The sequence below is a fragment of the Alosa sapidissima genome, chromosome 7 (assembly GCF_018492685.1).
Source record: "Alosa sapidissima isolate fAloSap1 chromosome 7, fAloSap1.pri, whole genome shotgun sequence".
Taxonomy (NCBI): domain Eukaryota; kingdom Metazoa; phylum Chordata; class Actinopteri; order Clupeiformes; family Clupeidae; genus Alosa; species Alosa sapidissima.
In genome coordinates this window covers 29607134-29614761 of record NC_055963.1, presented here as the reverse complement: position 1 = coordinate 29614761, position 7628 = coordinate 29607134, and positions in this window count along the sequence as shown.

The following is a 7628-nucleotide window of genomic DNA, read 5'->3' as shown; positions in this document are numbered from 1 at the left end:
AAATCATTGTATGGGCTCAGGAAAGCTTCTGATAACCATTGTCTATGTGCACAGTTTGATACTCAATTCAGAAATGCTAGTGTAAACTTTACCATGCAACAGCCAAAATTGTATTTAGACATGATACAGAAAATGGACTGAGGTAACATGGAAAAAGGTCTTGTGGTTAGACCAATCAAAAAATTTCAACCTATCCAACTTATTTTAGTACTCAGTTTGAGGTGCTAAAATGGCCTGTCTGCAGTCCAGACCTGTCAAATTAGGTCAAATTAGGTGCTCAAAACATGATTAAGAATACCCCATACTGTTGAGCAACTGCAATCCTATATTGGGCAGGAATGGGACAACATTTAATTCTCAAAACTCTAGCAACTGGTCTCCTCAGTTCCTAAACACAGAATGTTGTTAAACTAGATATACCGCAAAGCGGTACAAAATATGACCGTCGCTCAGTCCTGGACATTTTCTCCATGAAAATTAATTTGTCTCCATCTCCTACTCCATCTCCTACTCTTGCAACTTTTGTGTATGTAAATGACTGTGTGCATGTGTGCGTTTGCTTTTGTGTACTTCTTTCTGTGTGTGTGTTCGCTTGTGAGTGTGTGTGTGGGAGTAGTAGGGTGTGTGTGTTTGTGTGTGTGTGTGTGTGTGTGTGTGTGTGTGTGTGTGTGTGTGTGTGTGTGTGTCAAGGAAACTTGCCATGCATTCAGAGGGTGCCATAATGATCCTATATACTTCAAATTTTGTGCAGTTTTGAACATGTCAGCCAAAGATACCTGCGATTACAACACCTCATTTTTGCTTTTAGGTGGCGCTATACATCAAATGAGTGGTTATGGGATGGCTTGACATGCCCTGTTGGGATCAACATACAAAAAAAAAGTGGTCCTCCTAGGCCCTACGGTTGAGATATTCACAGAAAACTGTGTCTGCCCTACCCTCCGTTCGGGGGTTCCAGTCCGGTGGTGGGGAGGGGTGGGGGGGGGGGGGGTTCTGTGTCATCCTTGTGGGGCTACATGCCCACCAAGTTTCGTGCAGCCCTGTCTTTCAGTGTCCTGAGAATCGTTGACACAAAATTACTGAAGGAAAAAAATAAAAAAAAACAGAAGAAAAAAAACTCTGACTAAACCTATGGCTGCTATGCTAGCTGCGCTAGCGGCGGTCATAATGAAGGGGTGAATCAGCACAGTGTTTAACATTCCCTGTCCCAACTTTTTTTGAAACATGTTGCTGGCATCAAAGTCAAATTGAACATATATTTTCCTAGCCTGACGAGCCAGATTCCCTCTGCATGCAATAGGATAGTGATACAATTCATGAGTCCCATGCGTTTTCCCACCAGCGGAGCTAGTTGGCTAGTTGAACTTTTGCAACTTAAAAAAAGACCGCTGTTCGCCAGCCACAGCATCCATCTTCTTTGTTCTAGAAGTAGCAGAGAATACACACGGAACCGTCGGAACTCAGCCGCCATTATGTTAAGCCCATCCACCGACTCTATACACAATGTGATTGGCCTGACCGAATTTTGTTTTTTCTAGCGCGCAAGCCAACTGAGAGTTGCTAGACTACCCTGGCTGCAAATTACATTCGTCTACATACAGTACGTCTAGATTTCTAGGCTAATATTTTCCATGAATTAGTCCAAATTTTAATTTTCAACATTTGATATTGTCTATCTATGTCTGCTAAATATGGGTTTACAAGACTTGTATATTATCACTTTCTGTTGTTATTTGCATTTTACACAACGTCCCAACTTCCTCTGATTTGGGATTGTACACAGGGCTTCCACATGGTGTCCTCAGGGTGAGGCCGGGAAATGAAGGCTCATCATCCTTTCTCTCATATGAAAGAAAAATCTGCTCAAAAACATGTTTGCAGTACACTCAGCTGTGAAACGTAATGACTGTCAGTGTATTGTCAAAATGGAACTGAATTAGTCACTCTGTTGTAAAGACAAATCACAAAATTGCTTGGTGTTAACACCACAACAGAGATTCAACAGCAGATTTGATCTATCACACATGCTCTGCACTCCAACAAAAACACTAACAGGCTGCTGTAATAACTATCGGTAAAATGTAGTTGATGGAAGTCAATAAACCAAGTTTTTAAAAAAATCTCATCTGCCCATTACAGCTAAAAATAACTTCTCATCTCATCTCTAGATTGTTTGTAGTTGTGATGCTCTGCCATGCTATTCTAATGAAAACAACTATTCATAGATGGCAACTATGTCATTTTAAGGTATGCACCACCATAGTTTTGTCTGATCTCCTATATTGTGGCAGTGGACAGTGTCTTTGAATGAAAGAGAGAGAGAGAGTTTATTACCCCCAACTTTATTTTGTCCCTTAATGCCACAGTTTACTTCCCCCATCATCTACAGGCAATCAGTTTTATTTACGACCCTTCCTAATACAGTGGGGATGGCCTGAAGGCTTACATGATAGGGGTTTGCATACAAATAATTTAGTAGTATTTAGGCCTATACTATTAATTTCTTTGCATTGTGTTGTTTCAATTCTCATGCATAACATTAACAGAACAAAGAAGAGCAAAAAATAACTTGTCCACTGTTTATTGTGATGGCAGGATTAACAGGATGTGGTAGATAACGTTAGCAGAACTTCTACGATGATAGCGTAACTTCTATGCTATGCTATGCTACGCTATACAATGGCACTATGGTAGCACAACTTCCATGACTGTGAGTTTTAGAATAAACGAGTAGAGATATCAATATTCAAATAGTATATCTCGAACAGTTAATCCATTATTTGAAAGACCGTTCACACCAGTGCCTAGCAGTAGGCTACTGTAGGCTACATTGTTGCTGAATGGGTAAAGGATACAAAAATATGACACCAGGAGACCAAAACTATTTATTTAATCATGACATATAAGTTATGCTACAGTATTACAGCCAACAGCACGCAATATCACCAATGTACTGCACGATCTGCTAATGTAACTTTTATTTCTCTTTACAGTACTCATGTAGCATAGCGGTTACCGAATGTAACAGGGTGGTACATAGGAAGGGCCAAGGGGCCAATCACAGTAGCCTGACTACGCCACCCTGAGGCCTAGTGCATCAGGGAATCTTTAAGAGATCGTACCTCTAAACAGACACAGCTCGTAGGTTCAAATATTACACAAGGGAGACATGAATTCCAGCAAAGCAAAAGATTTATTAATACACAAAAGTTGGGAAGTGGAGATCTGAGGGTGGCAACTATGGACGTCCACACAAATGTTTTACATGCAAGCATTAAGAAAAGCTCACCTATTACACAGCAAAGGTACACTGCAAAGCGATAAGCAATACACAAAACCACACCACACGTATGCTCAGAGTAGCCCCCCTCAGAACCACCTCCCTACTAAATAAACATAAAAGTTACAAACAGAAGGACAAGACAGGCAACACAAAAACCAAACATAAAATAACCAAAGCAAAACCAAGACAAGACAAGACAGCAGCACGACCCATGTTCCCCATCAGCATGACTGCTGCCTGACGGTAGCAGACAGTGGAGTCTACATTGCTACTGGCTGCTGCCCCTCTTAAGTAGCACTCCACTGGTGCCCGATTGATCAAATGGCTATGCCCCGCCCCCTTCATTAGCACTTCCAGGTGCTATGGGGAAATAGCAGGCAGAGAAGGTCTACCTGCTACAATCCACCCCCCCATTAATTGTCGTCGCCCCGACGACAAGCCAACCACAAACTGTCCCTGGTCTAAAACCAGGGAGCTAAGGCACAGAACAAAATTAAAACATGGTGACGCCTTAATTGGGCACGTCAAAATCCCTTAACGGGGCACAGAAGACCTGGCCAGTGGACCCAACCCTGATACAGAGGGGACCCAGTGGACTAACAGGGAAACAGGTAAAAGTACATAAGGTCCAATATACAGAGCCCAGAAGCTAAAACCATTAAAACATGACTATTGGCATTATAACCAAATACTTGGAGACCCGGCAGTCCGACCCCGCTATCCAGGACACAGTGGAGACCCGGCAGTCCGGCCGCCGCTATCCAGGACACAGTGGAGACCCGGCAGTCCGGCCGCCGCTATCCAGGACACAGTGGAGACCCGGCAGTCCGGCCGCCGCTATCCAGGACACAGTGGAGACCCGGTGGTCTGACTGCCGCTGTCCATAAGTCACATCCATGCCAACTGGTAGGCCAATGCCACACCAGTGGTCGCTAAGGAGGCTTCCTCCTGCAACTCAGTCCGCACAGGGTTGGTCCAGAGGAGGCACCAAAAACTTCCAGAGAGCCTGAGGATGGTAGGAGAGGTCCACAGGAAGGCTGGTCGGTAGAGCTCTCCAGAGCCATAATCTCCTGGCCGGCTGCTGTCTTGTCTTAGAAATAAAAAGCAAAGAAACACAAAAACAATCTGCCAACAAATTAACATACCTGGAATTCATGTCTCTTATGTGTCCTGCCGACTTACGCCAAAATGTAACAGGGTGGTACATAGGAAGGGCCAAGGGGCCAATCACAGTAGCCTGACTACGCCACCCTGAGGCCTAGTGCATCAGGGAATCTTTAAGAGATCGTACCTCTAAACAGACACAGCTCGTAGGTTCAAATATTACACAAGGGAGACATGAATTCCAGCAAAGCAAAAGATTTATTAATACACAAAAGTTGGGAAGTGGAGATCTGAGGGTGGCAACTATGGACGTCCACACAAATGTTTTACATGCAAGCATTAAGAAAAGCTCACCTATTACACAGCAAAGGCACACTGCAAAGCGATAAGCAATACACAAAACCACACCACACGTATGCTCAGAGTAGCCCCCCTCAGAACCACCTCCCTACTAAATAAACATAAAAGTTACAAACAGAAGGACAAGACAGGCAACACAAAAACCAAACATAAAATAACCAAAGCAAAACCAAGACAAGACAAGACAAGACAGCAGCACGACCCATGTTCCCCATCAGCATGACTGCTGCCTGACGGTAGCAGACAGTGGAGTCTACATTGCTACTGGCTGCTGCCCCTCTTAAGTAGCACTCCACTGGTGCCAGATTGATCAAATGCCTATGCCCCGCCCCCTTCATTAGCACTTCTAGGTGCTATGGGGAAATAGCAGGCAGAGAAGGTCTACCTGCTACACATAGGAAGTAAATGGTGTTGGCTGTGACCGGTGGGTATGGCGGCATGAAAGCACAGTGACACATTGTGGTGTGAATAAATAGGTCTTACAGCATTTTGGGACAAAATATTATAGTAATCTTAGAGGAATACTATACATATAGTATTTTTGGACATACTACAGAAGTACTATAAGACTGTACTATGTGAACACTCTAGAGGGCAAGGATATTATAAGTAAGTCTCTCTCTCTCTCTATCTCACTACCTGCCCTTTCTCCCTCTAAAAATACTGCGGCCATGTCACTGTAATGGATGAGTTGGGAGGACTCGGCGTGTAGCCTGCAGGGGGACACAACTCTATGCCAGCTTCAGTCTGTGCCCACAGAGCCTCTACCAGCTAGCATATACCCGGAGCAGAGGGAGAGAGAGAGAGAGGGGGGAGAAGAGGAAGTAGAGAGATAGCAGAGAATACAAGAGGAGAATTGGGGACAGAAAGACAGAAATAAGGAAGGGAAGAAAGAAAATAGAGCTGGAAATAGTTGCCTAGGGTGCTCACTTGAGGGGGAAAAAAGGGAATTCAGTACTGGCAAAAAAAGAGAAAAACAAACTGATGTTTTTCTTTTTTTTTACACACTCATCTCTCCTTCACACTCACTCTTTCGTTCCATTTCTTGTTCTCTCCCCTTTCATTTTTTCTCCCCCTCTTTGTTCTCTGAGTCAGCACTTTGGGCCAGCTTTAGTTTCCCTGCACTCACTATCTCCTGTGGCCTCACTACCACTGCATAACAGGACGTGTGTGTGTGTGTGTGTGTGTGTGTGTGCGTGCGTGCGCGCGTATGTGTGTGTGCATGTGTGTGTGTGTGTGTGTATGTGTATATGTGTATGCGGTTATGGTGCCGTGTGTGTGTATGCATGTGTGCATGCGCGTGAGTTTGTGTGTGTGTGTGTGCCGTGGCGAGCGTGTATGCTAAAAGCTGCAGTTGCAGTTTGCATCTACGTGGTCAGGTCACTCTAACATCTATTGCAATATGATATTTTTCACTTTCAGAGCAACCAGGGATATTTCAGTCTCCTCCAACCTGAGCGGGCAGCCAGAGAGTGTGATGACTGCATTAAACAGAAAGAGCTGCCTTTCCACAAGACATACACGACAGGACCCCCCCCCCCCCCCCCCCCCCTCACTCTTGCACGTCAACGCAAAACTTCCCTGTAATGTTTAGCACCTTTTTTACCCCCACAAAGGTATAAGCCTGTGCCAAAGCCCCTCAGAGAACTGGGCTAAACAGCCCTGCCATCCGTGGACAGAAGAGCCCACACGCACGGGTTTGTATGTTTTCTCCCTCGCCTGATATATTAACCTGGCCCAGAAATAGCCAGCCGAAGAGGTGTGGGGTAAAAAAGGAAAGGACACTTTAGCAGTGGGGGGTTGGAGTGGTGGTGGTGGTGGTGGGAGGAGGAGGAGGTGTGTGTGTGTGTGTTTGGTGGGGGTAGGGTGTGTGTGTGTGTGTGTGCTGACCTACCGTGAGTCACTTTCACACACTTGCAGAACTGACTCACTCTGGCCTTGTCATCGCCAAGGGCTGAGGATACCAGCCACAACCTGCCTGGTCTTTCCACGGCCCCCATTGGTGCAGTGACAGGTGAGTAGAGTGACCCTCATTGGCCAGTTGTTTGCTTTCCCCATGACCTGATTGGCTTTAGATCTGCCCCGCTGAATGCTGGGGTTACTTGACAAACACGTCCCTCAGATATCCCCTTATAGGTCGGAGCATGTGTCCGTGTCATAATGTTCCAGGTGTCTTTATATCTGTAACCTGTTATGCTGGAGTCGTTTGTGTGTGTGTGTGTGTGTGTGTGTGTGTGTGTGTGTGCTTGTTTGTGTGTGTGTGTGTGTGTGTGTGTGTGTGTGCGTGCGTGTGTGTGTGTGTGTATGTGTGTATGTGTGTGTGTTTTTCTTGCCTCACAAACTGATAGGCTATTTCCTCAGGTTCAGGTTGGGGCTCTGGGAGCAGCTGACATTTATCAAGTATCTGAGGTGAAGCCAAACACCTTGCTCACTCATCTCCCCCTATAAATCTGCACACACACACACACACACACACACACACACACACACACACACACACACACACACACACACACACACACACACACGCACACACACACACTCACATGTACACATGCACATTGCATTGTCAGGAATTTTAGCCTGATTGCTAGAAGTTTGCCCTCCAAATCTGTGGAGCTCTCTATCGACAGGAACAGAAAGATGAGAGAAGACGCCTTGTCATCCCTATAGTGTGTGTGTCCACCTCTGTCCTGTCCGCATCGATCGCTTCCTGTAGACCAGGGCACCGGGAGCTGTGTGTGTGTGTGTGTGTGTGTGTGTGTGTGTGTGTGTGTGTGTGTGTGTGTGTGTGTGTGTGTGTGTCTGTCTGTTTGTGTACATGCTCAATACGTGTGTGTGAGTGGTAGGTTTCAAATGGGTGGGGGGTGTTTATGTGTGT